This window comes from Cynocephalus volans, chromosome 4, assembly GCF_027409185.1.
Source record: "Cynocephalus volans isolate mCynVol1 chromosome 4, mCynVol1.pri, whole genome shotgun sequence".
Classification (NCBI taxonomy): Eukaryota; Metazoa; Chordata; class Mammalia; order Dermoptera; family Cynocephalidae; genus Cynocephalus; species Cynocephalus volans.
In genome coordinates, this window is record NC_084463.1 from 116,162,130 (window position 1) to 116,185,132 (window position 23,003).

At 33.6% G+C, this 23,003-nt stretch overlaps 1 protein-coding gene across 16 annotated transcripts in view; it reads right to left on the reverse strand.

Moving 5' to 3' along the window:
• Positions 1–23,003, reverse strand: part of SOX6 (SRY-box transcription factor 6) — a 638,471-nt gene that overhangs the window by 208,730 nt on the left and 406,738 nt on the right. The window lies entirely within an intron of this gene.

Consider the following 23,003-nt stretch of genomic DNA (forward strand, 5'->3'; position numbering starts at 1 on the left):
TTCTGTTGTGCAAAGGTCTGTCTCTGAACTTTAGAAGTCAAGGGTTAATCACTTGGCCATGGAATGAATTCCACAAGTAGAATAAAGACTGCTTCAGGTAAGAAAGAATCGAATATGATTTTTTTTCCCTCTGAATGGATCAAGTTAAAGTTTCCAAGTTCATTCTTAAAGCCAGCAATATTGCTTGTGGGGCTCCCTCAGCCCTTTTCCATTTGTCATTCTTCAAAGAAAAAAAAAACACATTTAAGGTTGAAATGGTTATGCATAAGGATATGCTGTTTAATGAATATGATGTCGCTGAACACTTATGGTATACACTAATGGTGCTCAACAGTCTTTTTATGGGCAAATTGCACAGCTCTCCTAAGTAAAAGGTACAGAATCCTTTTGTGAATCTAAATTAGAGCATTTTAGCACAACATAAGAATTTTGACCTGCTGTATTTGAACCACATAGGTTTCATTATGAAGAAATGATATATGATTTGAAACCTTTTCAGAAAGATGCCACCAGCTGTCAAAGGGTACAAAAATTGCCAATTTTTGTGTGTGTGGAAGGGGAGACTTCCAACTTTCTTATGAACCCCTCTCATTCATGCTAAGAAAGCACCAGAACGATATGAGAAACTAAAAAATTATGAGTGGCCTATTTCTGAGTGGCCCCAAGGAGAAAGGGAACCTTCAGAGGATGCTGGCTAGCACTTGCTGGCAGCATATGATTCCCACAAGGTAACACTGATGTCAGCTGAGAAGCTACTACATTAAGGGCTACGTTGGGATTGTTAATATCAACCTAGGTCCTTAAAAAATAAAAAAGGATCTGTCAGTATCCCTTAAAGATTCACTGAGCTGAAAGATAGTCTAAAATCAAAATTAAAAGCAAAAGACAGATGTTAGAAAATGTATTCCACTGATAAAGAAACAAATACTGTATCAAGGCTAGTGACCATCTATTCATTCTAACTCCTGGAATTTATAAAAATAAAATAGGCTTTTATTTCAGCAACAGGAATTTCAGCTTGGTAAAAAGGAAGACTTTCTTGATCCACAAATATTAAAATACAACAGCAGGCTCCCAAAGGGGATTGTAACATCTCTTCAAAAGCACAGAAACTCAGCTAATGTATATGTTGATATATACAGGAATGAGAACATACGAAACCAGAAAAATATGATATTTACTTATTTCATTCATTTTTATTTCAATAAATATGTCCTGAATGACAACTATGTGTCATATGAAAAACCAAGGATACTGTAGCAAGTAAAAGCAGACATAGTCTCTATTCTCAGACAGTTTATAGTCCAAAGTTGGAGGAAAAACTTTAAGTAATCACACATATCAATGCATAATCACATATGTAAATTAAATAAGAATTACAAACAAGATAAATATTTGGTGGGAGGTTTAAACAACTTTAGGGGCCCAAGTTCAGGGAAGGTAGCCTGAAAAACTAACAAATTAACAGGAGGATGAATAGGAGTTAACTAGGCAATTAGTGGGTCGTTTGATCAAGGAGCTTTCCAGAAAACACTAAACTTTGCCATGGCCAAAGAGCTATAAGCTAAAAAAAATAAAAATAAAAATAAATAAAGAGGTTTTTTTGGTGATCAAGGAGCTTTCCAAGAGAAAATAATATAGGCAAAATCCCCATGTGTGTGTTTGGGGGAGCGAGGTTACTGTGTTCCAGAAGTCCAAATTAGGTCATAGAACTTGAGCAAGGAAAATGAAGGGAAGTAGAGTCCCAGATGAGGCTAGAGAGGTAGGAAAATGTCACACAATTTAGCCTCTTATAGACCATGTTTGATGACCTTCATGTTTATCCTTAGAATACTTCAAAATCACAAAAGTATTTTAAGCAAGGGGTGATGTCATTCTGGTTGCAGTGTGGAGAATTGGAAAGTTATGAGATAAATGGGATACATGCACATTTTATTACGTGTATTGTGTGCAATATTCTAATCTACACATAATTTTCTTGCTATACTTATCTATATGAGATGAATTAAGAGAATGCTTATTGGATACCGGGATAGTTACTGTACTATAATTCTTTGTTAATAAAGAAGAGCTTTCACAGGAAATTTTGGGCAAGGACCAATACAAGAGTTGGATCCGGCATTTAGATTCCCCAGTAAAGACTAGAAAATTTTATCTTCTCTCATGTTAAAGTCTTTTCAACAATCTTCAATTTTATTTCCCTTTCTCCATTGCATAGGAAACAGAAAGGCTGAGGATAACATATAAACGACTTCTTAGCCTCTTCTGTTCAGGATGAAGCCTACAGATCTATAAATGCATTGGTGCTTCCAATGCTTATAGATATGTATATGTGAATTTACAGAATAATACCATTTAACTGAGTCTTTTTACAAATCATCATAACATTCAAACTGTTTAATTATAAACATTCACTTACATCTCAAATAAGTTTTTCATTGGACTTAGATACATGTTTAATGAAAAAAGCAAGGCAGAAAATATTTTTAAATTGAGGATTCAGGTACTTATATTCGTATAAGGCTATCACTATCTTTTCCTTTCACTTGAGGAGTACGTATATATTTTGAATAAATATGAGTAGCATAACAAATGGGGTTGGAGTGAAATATAGTAATGTAACAAATCTAATCTAGATTATACACACATTATAGATATACATATATACGTACAATGTATATGTGTGTGAGTGTGTGCACGTGTGTATGTACATATATATATAGCCATGTATATACATATATACATACATACATATATATATATATATATATAGCCATGTATCTCTAGGGCTCAAATTAAGGAGAAATCAATTTATGCCATATAACAGCTTACATTCTCTAAATGTGTATGCTAATGTGTGTATGTATGTCTGTGTTTGTGTGTGTGTGTGTGTGTGTTTGTGTGTGTGTGTGTGTGTGATCATTGTTCTGTTCTGTAACCATTGTATTTGTTTAGATATAATGGTTTAAAGCCAGGCATTTAAAACCTGTGGTGCTGGATTTTTGTTTTAATTAGCAGCAAACGTCTATGCTGCTGTCGTTAAAATAACATCAAGTCTAAATCACACTGACCAAGCAACCTGTGAATACAAGTTATTTCATCTCAAAAAAATCCTATTTTAATAAAACATGAAACTTTGCCATGGCAAAGGAACTACAACTACCAGAGTTGCTGAAATAATAGACAATCTGTGGGACACAATGGAGCAACTTAAATATAGTCAGGTTATGTTAAGGAAGGCAAAAGACCATAGAATGCTCTTATGACTTAACTCTATGTCAAAAATCTTATCCTAAATCATGTTTTGAGGTTTGATAAATTCAACTTGGTAAAAAGTAAGATCAGATTCTGAGGATCTGCCCAGTCCAGCAGAAGTCATCAGTAGCTGCCTAACATCATCTGTTTCACATTCTTCAGGCTATCTTAAAATGATTCTCTAAAAAGCATTGCTGTAATATAACCTCTTCTTCCTCCTTCACAAAAACAGAGGTAGTTTCATAAATGGCAAAAAGGAAACCAGCAAAAAAGCTTCTGTACACAGCTTCTCTACAAGTCTTCATGCCTGCTTTTATCCAATATCACACACAGTGTGCACCTAACACTCTCTACTATAAACTGTATCTATTCTCCAACTCCAAAGACAGTGCAGCAGGGTTTTTTTCCCCTTTTTTTTTTTCTTTTTATTTTTTTTTGTTCCATGGGTCGTCTTTATCCCCAAACCACATCTGTCTTGAGTTTCTCTCAGATTAGTCAGGTGGATCAGTGCTCCCCAGGGCCTGCTCCAGCTGAAGTATTTTAATTTGACTAAACACCTGATTTATTTTATCTCTCCGATGAGAAAGGCAGTTTGTCTTAATAGAGCCTGTCAGCCCACAGCCCCATTCACAGCAATTTACAGGCAGCCAGGGACTCTGGAAGAGAAGAGTGCCGTGATTCTGTATTTTATCCTCCTCCAGAAAGCACCTAAAAGCAGCTATTCACTGCTACTGCATGTGGCATTTTAGAACTGAATTAGCTTTTTATTCAAGTAACTACACTTGTTGTGAATAGCTTATCTGTAAAATTGCTACATTCACTACTGATTTTATTAACCTTTGGCTCTATCACAAAATGGTCTTCAGTTAGGAAAGACCTTTAAAATTGACACATTTTTTTTCTTAGGGGCCTTTATTCCAGTGACTTCAGATTTACTGAATTTGATCCATTGAATTCTTTACCAGTTGTACTTAAAATTTTGAGTCTCAATAGGAAGTCAATAGTGCGTAAATAAGGAAACACTTTTCAAAGTGTAAATATGATGGCAATTTGCCTCATCAAAAGTTTTCAAATACCATCTTTCATTATAACAGTTTCAAAATCAGCCCTCTAGACTTTTTTGGTTGTAATCTGAAGAACTTGAAAAAAATTAACTAAAATAGACTATTTTTTTAACTTTATAAACTATAACTACCTATCCCCAGGTCCAAAGACACAGAGAAAATTCAAAATAGATGAGAATTTAGGTAAAATAAAATAAATAGGATAATTTTACCTTCTTGATGTAGAATTTTTAAAAAATTAAAATAAAAAATGGTTTAAATTCATTTAAACCTTTTTTTTAACATCTGTTCTCAAAAGTTAGCACCACAATTTGCCAGTTAATTTTGCCCATATGAAATATATATAATCAAAATCAGTGATGCTAGAAATAAGACTGGGCATTGGACAGTCAATGAGGACCCAGATCTGAAAAGGCAGGCAACTTGCAGAGCACTTTATTAAGTTGAGATTTGCCTCATCTTTTTTATAACTTTTGCATACCTAGAACTTTTACAAAATAAAAATTTTAAACACACTCTCTTCATCACTGTTCTCTGAAAGTAAATTGACAACTAAATTTTTTCTAAAGAAAAAACCCAGAAACAAGCACAGCAGTGGAGAGAGAGACAGACAGACTTAGAGGAAGCAAGAGGAAGTGCAGGACGACTAAATTAAATTTTGTGAATTTCTCTGCATGCTTTGTATCTCTAATGAAATGAAAGGCAGTGGAGTTAAAAACACAATGTTTGCCAAGCCAGATAACTCTAATAATCAATAAATGTCATTATCTGGAAACATGTCCTAGGGAATTTAAAGTAAGACATACCTAACCATTCTCCTTTATTTGATCCCTGCACACATAACTTTAATAAACTTAATAAGAGATAACAGTGAAATTACAAGAAGCCTGGCTAACCAAAAAATGTCTGTTTGGAGTGATGGGGAGGGGTATCAGTGACACTGGAGTGGAGTTCTGATGGAGTTATACTTTTCTACATCAATCCTACGAAGATTAAAGCACTTAACAGTAATTCCAAAGCAACATAAATCAAGCAACTCAGCAAAAATCCAGAAAGATTTTAAATTAAGTTGAAAAGAAAAGCTCTTAACAATTAATTTCCTGGTCAGTTCTAATTTTTTTAACGGACATTGTTTGAGAAGAAAGCCAAAATACAATGCTAGTCATAAAAGAAAGCTGTGTTTGATCTTTTGTGCCCATGGATAACCTCGATAAACTGCTGCATTTTATACTGCAGCCTCCTCACACATCAGATGGACTATGATGTCTCCACTTCACAAGCTCAGTCCACCATTTAGCATTGGCCTTTTTTGATATAGCCTTCTTTTAAATGTCACAAAATAGGGCAGCAAAAAGTCAACAAAAATAAACAGGGTAAGTTGAAAAAACTAACAATCTATCAGAAGATCCCCTGATAAAAGTTACTTTGTGGTGACTGCCTGAGAAAGGAACCCCTATCCCAGTATAGCAGCAGCTAATTTGAGTTCTGAATCCAAGAGTAGTTTTAAAAGCTTTCCACTCTAAAGGGCTCCAGTGCATCATAAAGATAAAGGATTTCAGTACAAAACCACCACAAAGACCTCTATTATCATATCAGTCTTTGGTTACAACAGCTGAACCAATATGACTAAATTCTGAATGACTTTTTTCAAAACAGCAGAATACTGGAATTTCTTTGTTTTCTCATCAGTCAGCTATTGTCATTACTCCCATATGCTACTGTCCATTCCTTAGTCAATAAAAAGTTTAACAAATGCACCACTTGTGCTCTTAGGAATCACTTAAGGACCACAACACAGGAAGTGTGCCTCATGGATTGAGGTACAGACTGTTTTTCCCCCCACTGAATGTATGAGAATTTTCTTCTTAAAATGTAAACAACTCTCATTTAAAATGTCATTAAAATCCACCATGTACAAACAAGAAAAGGATACCTAGGCACTCCTTCAATTAAGATCAAACCCTCCTGGCTTCATCAGGCACACTCACCTCTCCTTCAGCTTCCCCTCTTCCTGGCTGCAAAAGGAAATCTATTCTTGAATCAACTGAGGTCTATTCATGTTGCAGATCCTAATAGAGCAAAAACAATCCATGGAATTCTGCCATCTAGGCTTCCAATCCACAGCTGGTCCTTCAGCCCATTGTGCTTTATTAGCCCATGCTTTTGAGATCCGGAAAGGAAGGTACACTGAAATATCCCTCCTTCAGTATAAGACAGACTACCATTACATTACTGTTCTCTGTGGATGACCATTGGTCAATGGCTACATCTCCATAACTTACACATAAAAGTAGTAATTTCTGGCCTTCCAGAAACATGGAATTCTTTGCTCCTTTAGAGGGGAAAAAACTAATAAAATAATTTGTCTCAATATCATCACCCAGTATTGCAGGATTGGCTCTTTCTCTAGGGACTCCATCAGAGTTACAAGATAGGAAGGGAAGCAGTAAGGAAAATGGGCCTAATAATGAGGCACTGTCTTAAAAGCTCTTACATGTTATCTTATTTAATCCTCAGCCTAAAAGTTATATTTTATTTTCATTTAACAGATGAAAAACTAAGCTATTGAAAGGTAAAGTAACTTCACCAAGTCATAGAGCATTTGATTGGATTTGAATTCAAGTCTCTTGATTCCTAATTCAAGGAAGTCTAGAGATCTTCCCTTGCCTCAGACTTAGAACACATAGTAGGGAATTTCTGAATGCTCTGAGGGACCTAGAATTCTAATGCCATGTAAGGCTTAGAAATATATAACTAAAAGAGAGAGAGAGGCGGAGACAGAGGGAGGGAGGGAGGGAGGGAGGTAGAGAGAGAGACACAGAGAGAGAAAGAAAGAAAGAAAGAAAGATATAGCTTCTCAGTAAGGTTTTATTTACAAAATAAGAAGTTAAAAGGCTTAGCTAGGCAATCAAACAACCAAGAGGTCAATAAATTGAATTCTGACATCTTATAGACGTGCAAACAGATCTTAATATTAAGTGACATGCCTGGAGTTACTCGAGAAATTAGCAGCCAGCCTGGCAGACAAGATCCTTTGTATGCTTATTCCCCTACCCTTCTCTCCCCAAACAGCATATGGCATCCTGGTTCCAAGCCCAAATACAATGATTATGCAGCCCATGGCATTCTCTGGTATTCTCCAGCATTCTCCAATAGTCCAGATACAATATTTACAAGACCCATGAAAGTCTGAGAAATACACTCAAATATTTGCACTAGTCAAGTGTGCTGCTGCCCTGGGTGTAGTATGTCTGTAGGCTGAGGTGCTAGCCAAGAGGAAGTTACATGGAGAAATCTGGGAAGTGAGTTTAGCAAGGTTTGAGAAACATCTAAGATACAACTAAGGCTTGGGACAGTTACCTGTACAAACAAACCATATACTGTACCCATTTCCATGGTGTATTTATAATTTTCCTAGTGTAAATTAAGGGAATCCCTGCCCTAGCCCAATATGCCTCATCATACAATAATGACAATTTATTTATCAAAATTACTTCACCCAGTAGACAAATTAGCTGAAGTTCTCTTTATAGTCTGTTTTTCAAGGGTGTTTTGTTTGGTTTTGTTGAAATATAATGTTTCCTAAGGTCCTTACTAAAATGAAAGTATTTACCAAAGGAACTAACTATGACATCCTTTGTTCTTTAAAATAGCCTAACCACTAGCACACGGCCCCACTGACCAACCCTTCAGTCTAAGTAGCAGATATACACCCCTGTCTGTAGTTATGTTTCATTACTACTTTACTCTCTCATTCTCATATTCACTCTCATATTACTTCTCTTTTTCTCCTGCTCTGATCTTGTTCCAAGTTCTAAAATCCTGGTGTTGAGACCCTCTACTTCGATTCCTGTGGACATCATCTGTGGACCTGGACTCTTAAATACTGGAATTTTTGCTTTCCTCAACAGACTGATTCAACTGGTCCTCTGGCTTTTAGCGCCCCATTTTGGCTCTTCTAAAAAAAAACCCCATTCCAGGTCTGGCATTATGAAACTCAACCCTTCCCCCAGTCGTTTAATAGACCAGTCAAGCCACCTTTCTCTCTGTATTGTTTGTAGCTATCAGGACATATCAGTGGGCATGGCTGTTGCCAGTACTGAGACTTTGATGGGAAGATATGCTAAAAAAAACTAAATTAAAATGAATCTAACCAACAACTAAGAGAGACTGTTTGTGTATGTTTGTTTTTTCTTTTTTTCAGTCAGGATTCAACCAGAATATTTGTGCTTTTTATATAATCCTAGATATTTTGCAGCCTATTTATAATAGCCAAGATATGGAAACAACCTTAATGTCCATCAATGGATGTCTGGATAAGGAAAATGGGGTAAATATACACAATGGAATAATACTCAGCCATAAAAAAGAAAGAAATTCTGCCATTTGCAGCAACATGAATGATTTTGGAGAAAATTGTGTTAAATGAAATAAGCCAGGCACAGAAAGAAAAATGCTTCATGTTCTTACTCATAAGTGGGAGCTAAGAAACAAAGAAAGACCATAATAAAACACTGAACTTTCAGGAGAGAACAGACCTATAGTTACTAGAGATGGGAAAGGGAGGAGGGGAGGAGGGACAGAAAATAATTGAGTAAGGGATACAAAAAGTAATTATGATTTGTAATGATGAACATGCTAATAATATTGACTTGATCATTACATACTGTATACAAATACTGATAGTCAACGCTATACCCCATAAATATGTATAAATTATTTTTTTTAAATTATAGGTATTTCAGTTTCCAGAATTACAGTGCTGAGTATCTGATTGGGTAACAGGCCAGTAATACAGATCCCACCCATCACAAACTTAGATTATGAGTCTATAGATCACCCATCACAAACTAAGATTATGAGTCTACAGAGGGAAAAAGGAAATGGAAATTTCATATTGATTCTATAATTGCTGTTTCTTTTATTGTTCTTTCATAGTTGAATATAGCTGGATAAATAACATGTTCTTTTCATTCTCAATTTTGACTTTAATAATGATTTCTGGATAAAATAGGTACAAATGCATAGATCTCAAGCACATCCTCCCTGCTCAACTTTCTTGGCTCCCCACCCAAGTCAAAAGCCTCTGTTGTGAATTAGATGAGAAAATCAATGAAGAAGAGCAAATAATAATGCTACATCACAATGTATACTGCCTACCTGATAGTTAGCTCCTTAAGGACAAGGTCTATGTCATATGCATCTCTATGACAAAATACTGGCATAACTACAGTGCCTACGACTTATTTTGTGCTCAGGAAAGTTGAAATGAGCTGATAACCAACTCTAAATCAGTAGTTCTCAGAATAACTGGAGATAGGCAGCCACAGCAACAAACCAGACAGAATTGCTCTGAACTCCAGGTGTATTTCAGCCAAATCTGAGTTGCTTCCAGTTTGGTAACCATTGTAACTCACCGTACTTAATGGTCAGTCCCCCTGCTGTACAAGTAGTAAAAAATCAAATTCAACAAAAAGACAGAGATAAATTAAGGTATTTGAGCTATATTTATATGTGTGTGTATATATATATATATATATATACATATATATATACATATATATATTCAGATTCAATAAACATTTTTGGTCCATGTAATGGTACAAGTACTTTCCATTTGCTAGTGTTAGTACTTAGAGTTTTTATCTTTTTTGCAACAAACTTGGGAGAATGAGATGGAAAAGGAGAGAGAGGAAAGTGGAAAATGAGAGGCTGCTTAATGGATACAAAATTTCAGCTAGATAGAAAAAGTAAGTTCTACTGGTGTACTGTCAACCCAGGATCATTTTTCCAACCTTTGAAATTTAACCAAGTAATGGATTTTGTCATCTAAAGTATAATTTGTAAAAACATCTTTCTTAAGTATATCTAAAGTATATCATCTTTCTTAAGTATATCTAAACTATAATTTGTAAAAACATCTCTCTTAAAAAGCTTTGGTGGCATTAGGAAAGGTGATCAATCAACTTAACTCCTTTGCCAGTTATTTCTCTGAGCAATTAAGAATTAGACCTTGTTCTCTGATTACAGTGTCTTGACAGATAATTCAATTTTATTGGAAGAAGTTGATGCTAGAGAGGGTTAATGCAATAATATAAATTCCTTTGAAATGTTTTCTGTACGATTGCCTAGTTTATATAATTTATATAGTCCTCCAGCTGATTCTATGTTCTAAATTTTAGTTTGTGTTCATAGAACTGTTTATTTGAAGTTTTTTTATACAGTTAAAAATAGAGAAAGATAGATATGATTCCTTATCCACAGTAAACATAACAATGCACAGGCTCTAGTAATCTTGATTTCATGAAGCTTGAACAAATGCTCCTTATTTGCCAAGTATTTTGAAGAAAAAAATTTAATATTCATAGAAATAGTCAATCCATTTTTCATTAAAGTAATTCTTAAAGGAGATATTAAGGTCATGCTGATTTTTCCCATTTTAGAGGAGACAAACATAATTTTACTTAGTAATTAAAGAAATAATACAAAAATGCCCACATATAAAATGATTAGAGTATTAAAATATCTAAATTTTATAGCATTATATCATTATGAATTTTAATTTTGATATTAAGTACATGTTCATCTTTTATATGATGAAAATATAAACACATAAATCAATGAAAATTTATATTTGCTTCTGAAGATTCTAAGGCTATGTGTTATACATGATGAAGTAATTAAATTTATTGTAAATGACTAATAGAATATCCTGTCTAACATAAAAACAGTAAAACAAAAACTTTCCCACTTTATTTGAAGTAGAAAATTCAACTGAATTTCTGGAGTCTAGACAAGACTAGACAATTCAACAAAAGCCACAGAGTCAATGGCTTTTGAATAAATTCAGTGGAAAAAAATATCCCCCCCCCCATTTTACAATACAATATTAGAAAACCTACATGCCTACAATTATTCTAAAGATTTTATAATTAAATTTCTGAGAAATGAATAGTAACACTGTTTACCCAATTTCTTACTAACATGGAAAAATAATTCCAAATTATATAAGTAGGAGCGTGAAAGGAAACCACCTATCCCTCCATAACTGAACTATACCTGAATTCTAATATATTTTCAAGCTTATACCTAGTCAGTTCTAACCAGACATTTCCAAGAATAGCTTTAAAAAAGAAGGAATTAGAAGGTTCTAAATGAAATACAATTCCTAATCTAATCCCATAAATAAATGTATTTAATAAAGTATAGGTTAATTATTAAAGATTACCTGCAATTAAAAAACTGACAAATCTAAACCAGGTGAAAATAAGCAAATACCAAAATACAAAGAAAATCTATTAAATGTGAAGTGGAAAAAAGGATTCTGCCATTCCTAGAGCTTTTCAGGCTCTGTTTTATAGGAATCCCTGAGTTATGCTATAACTGTGTGCTATGGATTGATTGAATTGTGTCCCCCAAAGTTCATAAATTAGAAGCCTAATTCCCACTATAACTGTTAAGGGTAAGAAATCCTATTATGGTAATTGAAAGGTGGGGCTTTGAAGAGGTGATTTGACTGTAGGACCATGCAGTAGTGAATAAATTAAAAATGGTCATCAAGAGCGTGGTACTGAGGGCTTTAAAAAGGAGAGTGCATGGGGTACTATCTCTCTGCTCTGCCATTTTCTGCCATGTGAAACCCCTGCATTTCTGTAAAGCCACCACCAAGAAGACCTTCACCAGACTTCCCTGGACTTTGGACTTCCTAGACTCTGTTCTGTAAGAAATAAATTTCATTTTCTTTATAAATCACCCAGTTTCAGGTATTTTGTTATAAGCAACAGAAATGGACTAATGTGTTAGTTCATAGTAGTAAAAGCTACATAAGAGGCATTAAGAGAATCAGGTTTTTAAAAAAATTGGGTGGAAACTTAAATACCAAAGTGAGCATCAATTAAGAATTTTGAGGACAGCAAAAATTCAAAGGCAAGTGATAATAAATCACTACAACTTAATGTAACTAAATATAGGCTTGGTACATTTCAGGTTTCTTATTTTGGAGCTAAATTCAGTCAAACAATAACTGTAAACATTTGTAGAAAAATTTAGTTTTCTGACATTCTTCTTTAAGCAAAAAGTGAATTAGCTAACTCACAGCAGAAAAAAAAGGAGCAAAAGTAACCCAAGAATACGTCAGTCTTTTGTGTGGCAAGGAGATGAATGAAACAAATACTCTCCCAAGAAGATTAGCATTACAAGTTAAGAGTTTTGGGCCAATGTATTCTAGGTAAGAAAATATACCTAGAATGTTTTTAGAATGTTTTGGATTCAGGCAAAACATTTCCAAGTATTAATTATCATCATAACAAACCAAAGACAAGAGTTCCCAACATATCTTACATGGTTATATTCAAATGTAAACACTTAAATTTATTCATGACCTAAATATAAACATCTGAAGAAGTTGTTACTTGGAATTATATGTGCAATTAAAAGCATAGGTAACCAAGAGTTGACTACATATATATACTTTGCCCCCTCCATTTCTTCAAATGCCTGGACAATCAATAGCAGTTTAGACCACTGAGAGTCAAGAATAGTTTTCCTTGCAGCAAAGGAAATATAAGGCAGAGATCATCAGCAAGGTGAGGAGATACCATTATTACTATCAGTCATTTCATTATCATTATAAAGTAAAAACCACAGTAGAAATTCTACCAGGGTAGTAACTTTACCAAGATAAAAATATATGGTGGGTAATTTTCAGTATTAAGCTACTCATTTTAATCTACTTTCTCTTTGAATTAGTAAAGTGATAAAAACTTAACATAAAAATGGGCTTTGTTCGCCTAAAAGCTTATGTCAAAATGTGTTCCTAAAGTTATTAAAAATTTAGCTTGCATAAGTTGTTTCAGCTAATCTATACATGAAAATAAACCAGTCATAATAATAATCAAAATAATCAAAAAAGTCCTAGAAAGTGCTTTCTAATACAGTAGGTTTTTTGAGCCTTAAAACCACCTTGTTATTAACTATAGTCACCATGTTGTCCAATAAATACCACAAAAATGATAACTATGTGAGGTAATGCAAATGTTAATTAGCTAGATTTAGTAAATCTACAATGTAATATATATGAGGGTACCACAAAAAGTTCATGGAAAGATTTGTTTCATCTTTTAATTCTATTTTTTTCACAAACATTTCAAGTAATCTTGTACTTCAAAATATCATATTGTACACAATAGTGTATACAATTTTATCTGTGAATTTTAAAAAAAACTTAAAAGGGAGCTATTATTATCATCACTACCAATATACAAATGATGAAACAAATACAGACAGGACACATGATTTACCCAAAAATCACACAGCCAGAACTTAAACCCTAACTCTAAATTTATTTCCCTTTCTACTTCAAAACATCCAAATCTTTTAGACTGATATCTGAGAATAAATCTTCACTTGACATTTCACAGCTCTCACTCGCACCAAAGCAACAATGTGCTTATTTCTCAATCTGCAGTCCCATAATGACCCCATACACCGGACAATGGTAGACCTGGAGGAAGGGAGACTGTGTGTGTGTGCGTGTGTGGTATATGTATATAGCTCCAAATGTATTTCTCAATTTGAACCTAAAACAAACAGTTTTTAACAAAGGTCACTGAATATCTGAGCTTTTAAGGGAAAAAATAAAATTATAATAGAAAAAAAACCCTTTATTTTCCCCAATTAACCCAGCTTATTCGGCCGTACTATTTTTCATTACTGGTTCTCCACAATTAATCTACATCTGGAGGTGATTTTTAAAATCTATCTCATCTGTTAAAAATAACTTGAAATGTCTTTTTTTTTTTTTAAGTATGGTTATCCAGACAGTCATAGACTCAGAAAATCACTGTTGTAACAAATCAAAGAGATCATTCAACCCCCAAGTTTTACAAATAAGGAAGCTGAAAGCATGAAGGAGAAAGTGACACACCTGATGTCGCATGGTTAATTAGCTAGTGGCAGAGTTAGGACAAGAACCTGGAAGTGCTAATTCTCAGTTCAGAACCCCTTCCGCTATCATATGCCGTCTCTTTGAATAAAGCATGTGAAATAATCCACTTTAAATCTCTTTTGGTAGATAGTTAATTTTGATAATAATTCTCCTGAATCCACTTAAGAGGAAACATTGATTCTTTACTTAATTTAGCACATTTTCAATTTCCCAAGTCTTATGTAATTTAACAATGAAATGCTAGTCAAATGATAGAAGTAATCAATAGGAAAACATTTTAAGAAACTCAACTTGTCCAATGATACTAAGAATTTCACTTTAGAACCAGCATGTGAGTTTTCATATGTGCTGGTTTAGGGAGCCTAATCATAATTTGAGTGATGCTTTTTCAGAAATAGCAAATCAAGATGTTTTATAGGAAAAACAGTGACATATGGATTTTAATAGACTCCAGTGCCCATCATGGATCATATTTAACAACTAGAATATTATGGGCCACAAGAATCCTTGCATTTCATTGGCTCATGTATTTGAAAACTCGAGTGCCTGAGTTGTTCTCCAGATCCTAATTAGTTTAAAATAAGAGCAAGAGCTATATAAAGAATGATAGTCTAATGATAGTTCCTCAGGAAACAAGGCATTGAAATAAAAATTTTTTAAATGGTAAGAGATTAATAAAAAATTAAGTGGAATGCTGGGAATGTAGGACAACAGAAATGCAGAGTTATAAACATTTAATAACCAAAATGAGGCCAGAAAAATTACACAAGTATATAGGTACTGAGGGTTTGTTAGCATATAGAAAATGACAACTAGAAAAAAAATAAAATTCAAAAATAGTATGATGCTCATCTGATAATGTATAAGATGTTTAATAAGAACTATTAGAGTACATGAAATATTTTGTTACCTACAAAGTTGCATAGTGGAAGGCAAATGGAATGTAAGTCAGGAGATCTGGGTTCTACTTTCAGTTTTGCCACCTTGTACAAGTAACTCTCTGGGCTTCCATTTACCCACCTGTTAGATGAGGTGTTGTAGTAGATAATACACACGGGCACTTCTAGTTGTGGGTTACAATTTTAGAAATGTTCCTTGTGTGGGGGTTTTCTGAAATATTAATATTTTATGAAAACCATTCAATTATACCTATACCTGTAAGGATCATTAATATCTTGGTAATTTTAGAAAGAAACCGTTTATGTTACTGAGAACTATGAATTATATGTATGGTATATACACACACATATATATATATATACTCATTAGGTTAACATTATATATCAATACACAAACTAGCATTAATTTCTCAGATGTGATTTTTTGGCTAATTTTGAGAGTAATCGGCATTTACAAATTGATTTATTTTGCAATACGTGACATTACAATTAATGTCAGTTTGGCAAGAAAACTGACTAATTCACAAAATATGTTTTTATTTCTTTACATTTACAAAAGAAAAAACTACTGGAATAAAAGCAGAATACAGAAGGTGAAATCACATCATCATTCTGTAAATGATGAAATATATAACTTTTAATTATTTGACATTACAGTTTCATAGGTAAGTTTACTGAGCTTTGTTTGTATATTTTAATAATAATCAGATTGTAGAAGCAAAACGGCAAAGTGTTTAAGAGCATGGGCTATGCAGCCAGATTGCCTAGTTTTAAATCTCAGCTCTACCACTTCCGAGGGCTGTAACTTTGCTCTTATTGTTCTCTTTTATAAAATTGGAATAGTAACAGCGTATTGTACAGATCAAGTGAATTAATACAAGTTAATACACGTGAAACACTTAGAACGGTATCTTCACATAGTGAGCACCCAATAATATTTGCCATTATGATCATATAGTGTCTATATTAAAATACATTTTAGAGTCTATCCTAACAATGAAGAACAAAGGTTGCATAATGTAGAAATACTGTGATTTTATTCCAAATGTTCAATAAAGTTCTATAATCACAGTCACTTTTCCCAACTATAAAATGTTACATTATTTCAACCTCTTGAAAGTGGGAAATTCAGGCATGGTAGATATGATCATGTCACTCCCTCAGTTAAAACTTTTTAATGGTTGTCCACTAATAAAGTCCAGACATTCTAACATAACATATATTACTTCATAATCTTGCCCTTGCTTGCCCATCTAGCCTCTCTCTCACTTTTGCTGTCCAACTTTTGCACCCATCCATCCCAACTACAAATGCACACACATATGTACACACTATTTTCACTGAAAACATTAAATTCCCCAGAAAGGTCATGTCTCTTTCCAGCTTCCAGATCTTACTCACGCTATTCACATTGCCTAAAACACTTTTCTGCCCATCTTTTCAAATGTAGTATTACTTTAAAAGTGAGAAACTAGGAATAAGCCAAATGCTTATCAATGGGTAGATTTGATAAACAAATTGTTGGTCATTGATAGCTAGGAATAGTATGCAGACAGCACTTAAGAAAATGAAAATAATTAATTCCTTCATTTAAGAATTATTTATTTACTGAGCACCTTCTATGTAATGTTTTAGATTCTAGAGGTTAGTGAACACAACAGATTAATATTTTATCCCAAAGAATGAGATAAATATAGTTTATATTAATTTTTTTAAAAAGCAAGTTGCATAAAAGATTTTTATTTAAAAAATTCCATTTTTATAAAAACTAAAATATGTGTAGGAATGTGTTGCATACTATTAACCACGGTTGTCTGTGGGACATGCAATAAGGCTAGCAAAAGCAAAGTAAGGAGATAATTTTATGTTGTTTTTTATATACTTCTATATTGATATTGCACCATAGTCTACATTGATAAATATTGTACAATTCTTGAAGTTATTGATTAAAATTTGTCTTGCTCAAGGTTACCTCATTATTAGTAAGTTATTTCCTCCAAACACTTTTTAAAAAAAAGATTTTTACTGAAGGTCACTGACAGAAAGTAAAGGGAATGGAATTTCAGGTAAAAAGATATTTAAAGAAATTAATTTCCTTCTACTTTTTTAATGTTTTAAATAATCATGTGGATATTGTGTGATAGTCAAAGACTTTTGAAAAGTAAATAAACATTTAATTCTCTGGGAAGAGATTGTTTATTCCCTTCACCAGCATATCTATTGCGTGACTTTCATACATTCAACTCATGCATTCCAAAAAGCCTTTCGAACTCTTTTGGGGTATAAATCTAATATAGTCATACACCTAAATTATATGCATAAAACTATTTTTATAATATTGCTAAAACCTTTTTTGTCTTCTTCACTGTATTGACATTTGCCCTAACAGTACAAAAGCATGGCGGGTGAAATTGCTGCTGCCTTAGCATGAATTAAGGCAGTGGCACTGAATCATACTAGTAGTGGTCACTAAAGCCTTTGCAACCATGCACTTGCATTTTTAAAAACATCAGTTTCACTTGAAAATTCTTGATGAAGCAGTGAAAAAATATTAATTCTATTAAACATCAACTTGGAGTACACTTTATACAATTATGTGTGTAACCAAATAAGAAATACAAGTAAATATTTCTGCTGCATACCAAAGTACAATGGTTGTCTTGAGGAAAGCACTTGTGCAATTCTCTGAGATCTGAATTGACCACTTTTTCCACAGAACACCATTTTTACTTGAAAAATGACTGACAGACAAAAAATGGTTATTCGGAGTTGGATTTTTAACAGATATTTTCCCAAAAAATAAATGAAGTGAGCTTTCCACTGCAAGGAAAGTAACTAATTGTATTTGTTGTCAATAATAAAATCTCATCTTTCAAATTAATAAATGCATTGTTAATGGATGTGAATTTTTTATATTGTATCATGAAGTATGTCAACATTTGGAAACTATATAACATAGAGATCCATCATTTCCAAATGACCGCCGATATAAGATGTTACAAAATCATGCATTAGTAAGAGATCCATTCAAAGTGCAAGTTAGACCAATGTGTTTTAATGTAGTATAATAAAATATGAAGAATTCATTATATTTCATATTCTGCATTGTAATTAGCCTTTACACTACTTGCAAATTTTGATGCAGTATAGAAGAATATCCACAATTTGTTGAAAAGTCTATTAAAACACTCCATTTTCTAAATACGTATATGTGTGGTGCTTCATATACTTCAACTAAAACAAGGCATTGTAACAGATTGCATGCAGAAACATACATGAGAATTCAATCACCTATTAAGCCTGACATTAAAGAAACTTGCAAAAATTAAAACAATGCCACTATTCTCACTGAAGTATTCTTGTAAAAGTTACAGTACTTGTTTTAACAAATAATAGGCTTATTATTTTAAATGAATTAATAAATATTGTTTAATTTTCTAGGTTTTAATTTCTGATACTATACATATTAATAGACAAAAGCCATAAAAACAAAAGCTCTTTGGAATCCTCATAATTTTTAAAAGTATTAAAACTGATCTATCCCAACTGTTCTGCAACAACATCATAGATTGTAAAAAATAATAAGAAGAAGAAATAAGAAATAATAAAATAATAAAGTAAATAAAATAAAACAGATCTAAAAATCTGAGAATTTCTGCCCCATACACAACTGATTCTGAGCTACTAGTCTCACTAGTTTGTAAGCAAACTGAGTTAATTGCTTCCCCACTTCCTACAATATGGTAGACACTCAAATATGTGCTGAATATAAATGATCGTCAAAAATATTTCTGTAAAAAATAAATGCAATTTTAGAATGAATGAACAGTATGGGTTTTAAATTAGAACTGAGTTTGAAAACTAGCACCAACACTTAGGCTTTTTGGTTTTGAACAAACTATTTACACTTTTTCTGAGCCTTAGTTTCTCCATATATAAAATGAGATTTATAATATATATCTAGCAGAATTGTTGTTAAATATTGTTAAATACATTTTTTTCAATGTTAGTAAATATAGGAGTATGTGTAGAAATCGGAACCCATCCTACATACATTGCTGGTAAGAATGCAAAATGTTGCAGCTGCTTTGGAAAACGGTTGATCATTTCCGCAAAGGGGTAAACACAGAGTTTCTATATGACCCAGCAATCCAACCTCCAGATATTTATTGCCAAGAGGAATGAAAACATATATCCATGCAAAAACTTTTACACAAATGTTGATAGCAGCATTATTCATAATAGCCAAAAAAGGAAAACAACCCATGCCTATCAACTGATGAATAGGTGAATAAAATGTAATATATCCACGTAGTGAAATATTATTTGGCAATAAAAAAGAATGAAGTACTGATACATGCTACAACATGGATGAGCCTTGAAAACACAGTGCTAAGTAAAAGAACGCAGTCACAAAAGACCACATATACATAATTTCACTTACATGAAATATCCAAAATGGGCAAATCTATACAGATAGAAAGTAAATTAGTGGTTGCTTAGAACTAGGGGGTTGGGATGAAATGGGGTTAAAGGACTTCTTTGGGGGTGATGTATATATTCTAAAATGGACTGTGGTGCTGGTTGTACAACTGTGAATATACTAAAAAGCCATTCAATTGTACGCTTTAAGTAAGTGTGAATTGTATATGGCACGTGAATTATATCTCAATAAAGCCATTGCAAAAAAAAAATTAAAATGAAAGAACACAGGCAAAAATGCCTAACAAAATGCTTTCACACATACTAGAAGCGAAATAAATGCTTTCATCATCTTGAAAATAACTGATGTGTCTTACAAAATCCAATGGCAACCCTAAGACAATTCACAAGGGTTTGAGTAGACTCAGTTAGACTATAGGAAAAATTTTTACATTAAAGGCCAACAAACAGTAAAATGTATTCACAAAAGAAGTTCATATTTTCTTATCTAGCTATTTTTATTGATAATTGCTCATTTTTAAAATTTTCTGTGAAATACAAACTTTAAAAAACAGTATGAACCTTCTGAGATTCATTGTGGTTATTTAACACTAACTGACTTAAATTTTGGTATTTTAAATAAGGCTTTCTAACATGAAGCATGTTTGAGAGAAAAGCAGAAAAATCTTGTATACGAGATATAATAAAGCTGTTTAATGGCTTATTTACTGACAACTTCCCTTCGCTACATTGCTATTTATGAAAAAATAATTTAAGTAATCTCTGTCTCATAGTTCCTGTTTCTATTAAAGAATACACAAAAAAGGTTTCGGCTTTATACATCCATTTATTATAAAGCACTTTGAAAAAATATCCAACCTAGGTTATGTGAACTATATACAGTACAAGAATAATCGTACAAGGAAGCAAAATACATTCTAGAACTATTGTTCTTTTCAATTAAAAAAAAAACCTATCTGTACTTGAGTCTTATTATTTGTGATGTTTATTTAAAGAGGAACTTTTCGTACCTGAGTTTCAAAGTTTAGATCTGCCTGTTGGCACAAGTCAGCAGGTGGATCTTGTGCTCTTGCAGCATGAACTAACTAGAACTCCCATTCAGGAGCAGTTGCATACTAGTGGAGTGAAGATAAGGTAAAGAGATAGATCAAAGCAACTTATCCAAATAGCCTTCTCTCTCCCTCATAGGCTTCTTGTGCATCTCTCCAGCTCACAGCACTCATTCAATCAATCATTCAATAAATATTTATCATTTACCTTGGGCCGAGCAGAGAACCTACACACACCCTGTTTTCATGCAATTTATCTTCTAGTGGGGGAACTCAGACAATAAATAAAACAAATGAATAATTAAAATGGTATTAAGAGGTAGTAAATGCTATAAAAAAATAATAAAGCTGAGTAGATGGAAGACGTTCTAACTGATGGTCAAGGTAGGTGTCCCTAAGAAAATGACATTTGAGCAAGCACTTGAAGGAGCTCAAAATATGACCCATTAGAATGTTTAGGAGCAGAGCATTCTAAGAAGGATAAGCAACAAATGCAAAAGTCCCAAGGTGGTGCCTCTTTAAGGAGAATCAGAAGGTAAACATAGAATAAAAAAAGCAAAGAGGAGAGTAATATGAGGGAACTTCAAAAAGTTCACGGAAAAATCCACATTATCTTTTAATTCTACTTTTCCACAAATGTTTTGAAGTACCCATGTGGAAGATGAAGTCAATGAGGTAAAGGGAACCTACCATATGTATGTATCTTGGTAGGGCCTTTAGAACCAGGAAAGGGACTTTGGCCTTCACTCAGATCAATATGGTGATCCGGTACAGGGTTTTTTAAGCAAAGCAGTGATGTGATCTAACTTACATTTTTAAAGGGTCAGTTGGTCCGGTTTCTGTGTGGAAAACAGACTGTATAGAGACTAGGAAGAAAGCAGGGATATCAGCTAGGAGGCTATTACAATAATCCAGGCTAGAGAGATGGGTAGCTTGGATCAAGGTGATGGCAGTGGCACATTAAACTGGGTAGTTTGAGGACAGTTAGATTTTAAAAATTTGTAAAGATATGGGGCAGAGTTTAAGGAAAATGACAACGGATAGTGATGTACCCAGGAGCTAGTTATAGGATGAAGTCATCATTGTACCTAGGCATGAAAGGTAAGGGGAGAGAATAGTTCCCAGAACTTGGAGAATGTAGTTGTATGGAGAGGGTCATGAAAGGGTCACAACTAACCTACAGCAATCTGGCAAGGAAAGAGCTAAGGGGAGGGAGAGAACACTGACCTGACTCTCCTGCACTTCCCCACAGTGCCTCGCACTGGTCAAACCCAACTGGAAGTCAAAGAGCAAGGAAAATCACTAAAGCATTCCATAATAGTTGAACTCCCAGAGCACAAAGCAAGTTTAGAAGGATTAGGGAGGAGCAAATGGAAAATACATACCATAGTGAGTAATCAAGGTTGATCTCAAGGTTTTTTTACATACATATAAATCAATTTATTTATTTTATTGAAACATAATTGGTTGTACATATCTGGAGGTACAGCATTGAATATCGATACCTGTGTGCATTATGTGATGCTCAAATCAGGATAATAAGTATGTTCAACATTGCATAATGTGGCCCTTTACCAATTTAGTGCCGACCCCTCATTTCCCATTCCCTTTTCCACCTCAGGGGGCCTCAGTTCTGTTATCTCCTTTTGAAAGTTCAACGAATTATTGTGACTGTTGTTTTCTTTTTCTTTCTTTCTTTCTTTCTATTTATTTATTTATTTATTCCCAGTTATGAGTTAGGAAATGTAGTATTTCTCCTTCTGTGCCTGGCTTATTTCACTTAACATAATTTTCTCTGTTCATCCATGTTGCTGAGAATGGCAGAATTTCATTCTTTTTATGGCTGAGTAGTATTCCATTGTGTATATGTACATTTTCCTTATCCAGTCTGTCAATGGACATTTAGGTTGCTTCCAACTCTTGGCTATTGTAAATACAGCTACAATAAACATGGGAGTGCAGGTATCCCTTCGACATGATGATTTCCATTCCTTTGGGTAGATACCCAGCAGTGGGATGCTGGATGGTATGGCAGTTCTATCTATAGTTGTTTGAGGAAACTCCATACTGTTTCACATGATGGCTGTACTAATTTACAATCCCACCAATAATGTTGAAAGATTCCCCTTTCTCTACATCCTCACCAGCACCTGTTATTCTTTATCTTTTTGACAATGGGAAGTGTAACTGGGGTGAGATAATATTTCAAAGTGGTTTTGATTTGTATTTCTCTGATGCTTAGTGAGTTTGAGCAGTTTTTTCATGTTTCTGTTGGCCATTTGTGTATCTTCCTTTAAGAAATGCCCATTCAGCTCCTTTGCCCATTTTTTGATCGTGTTACTTGTTC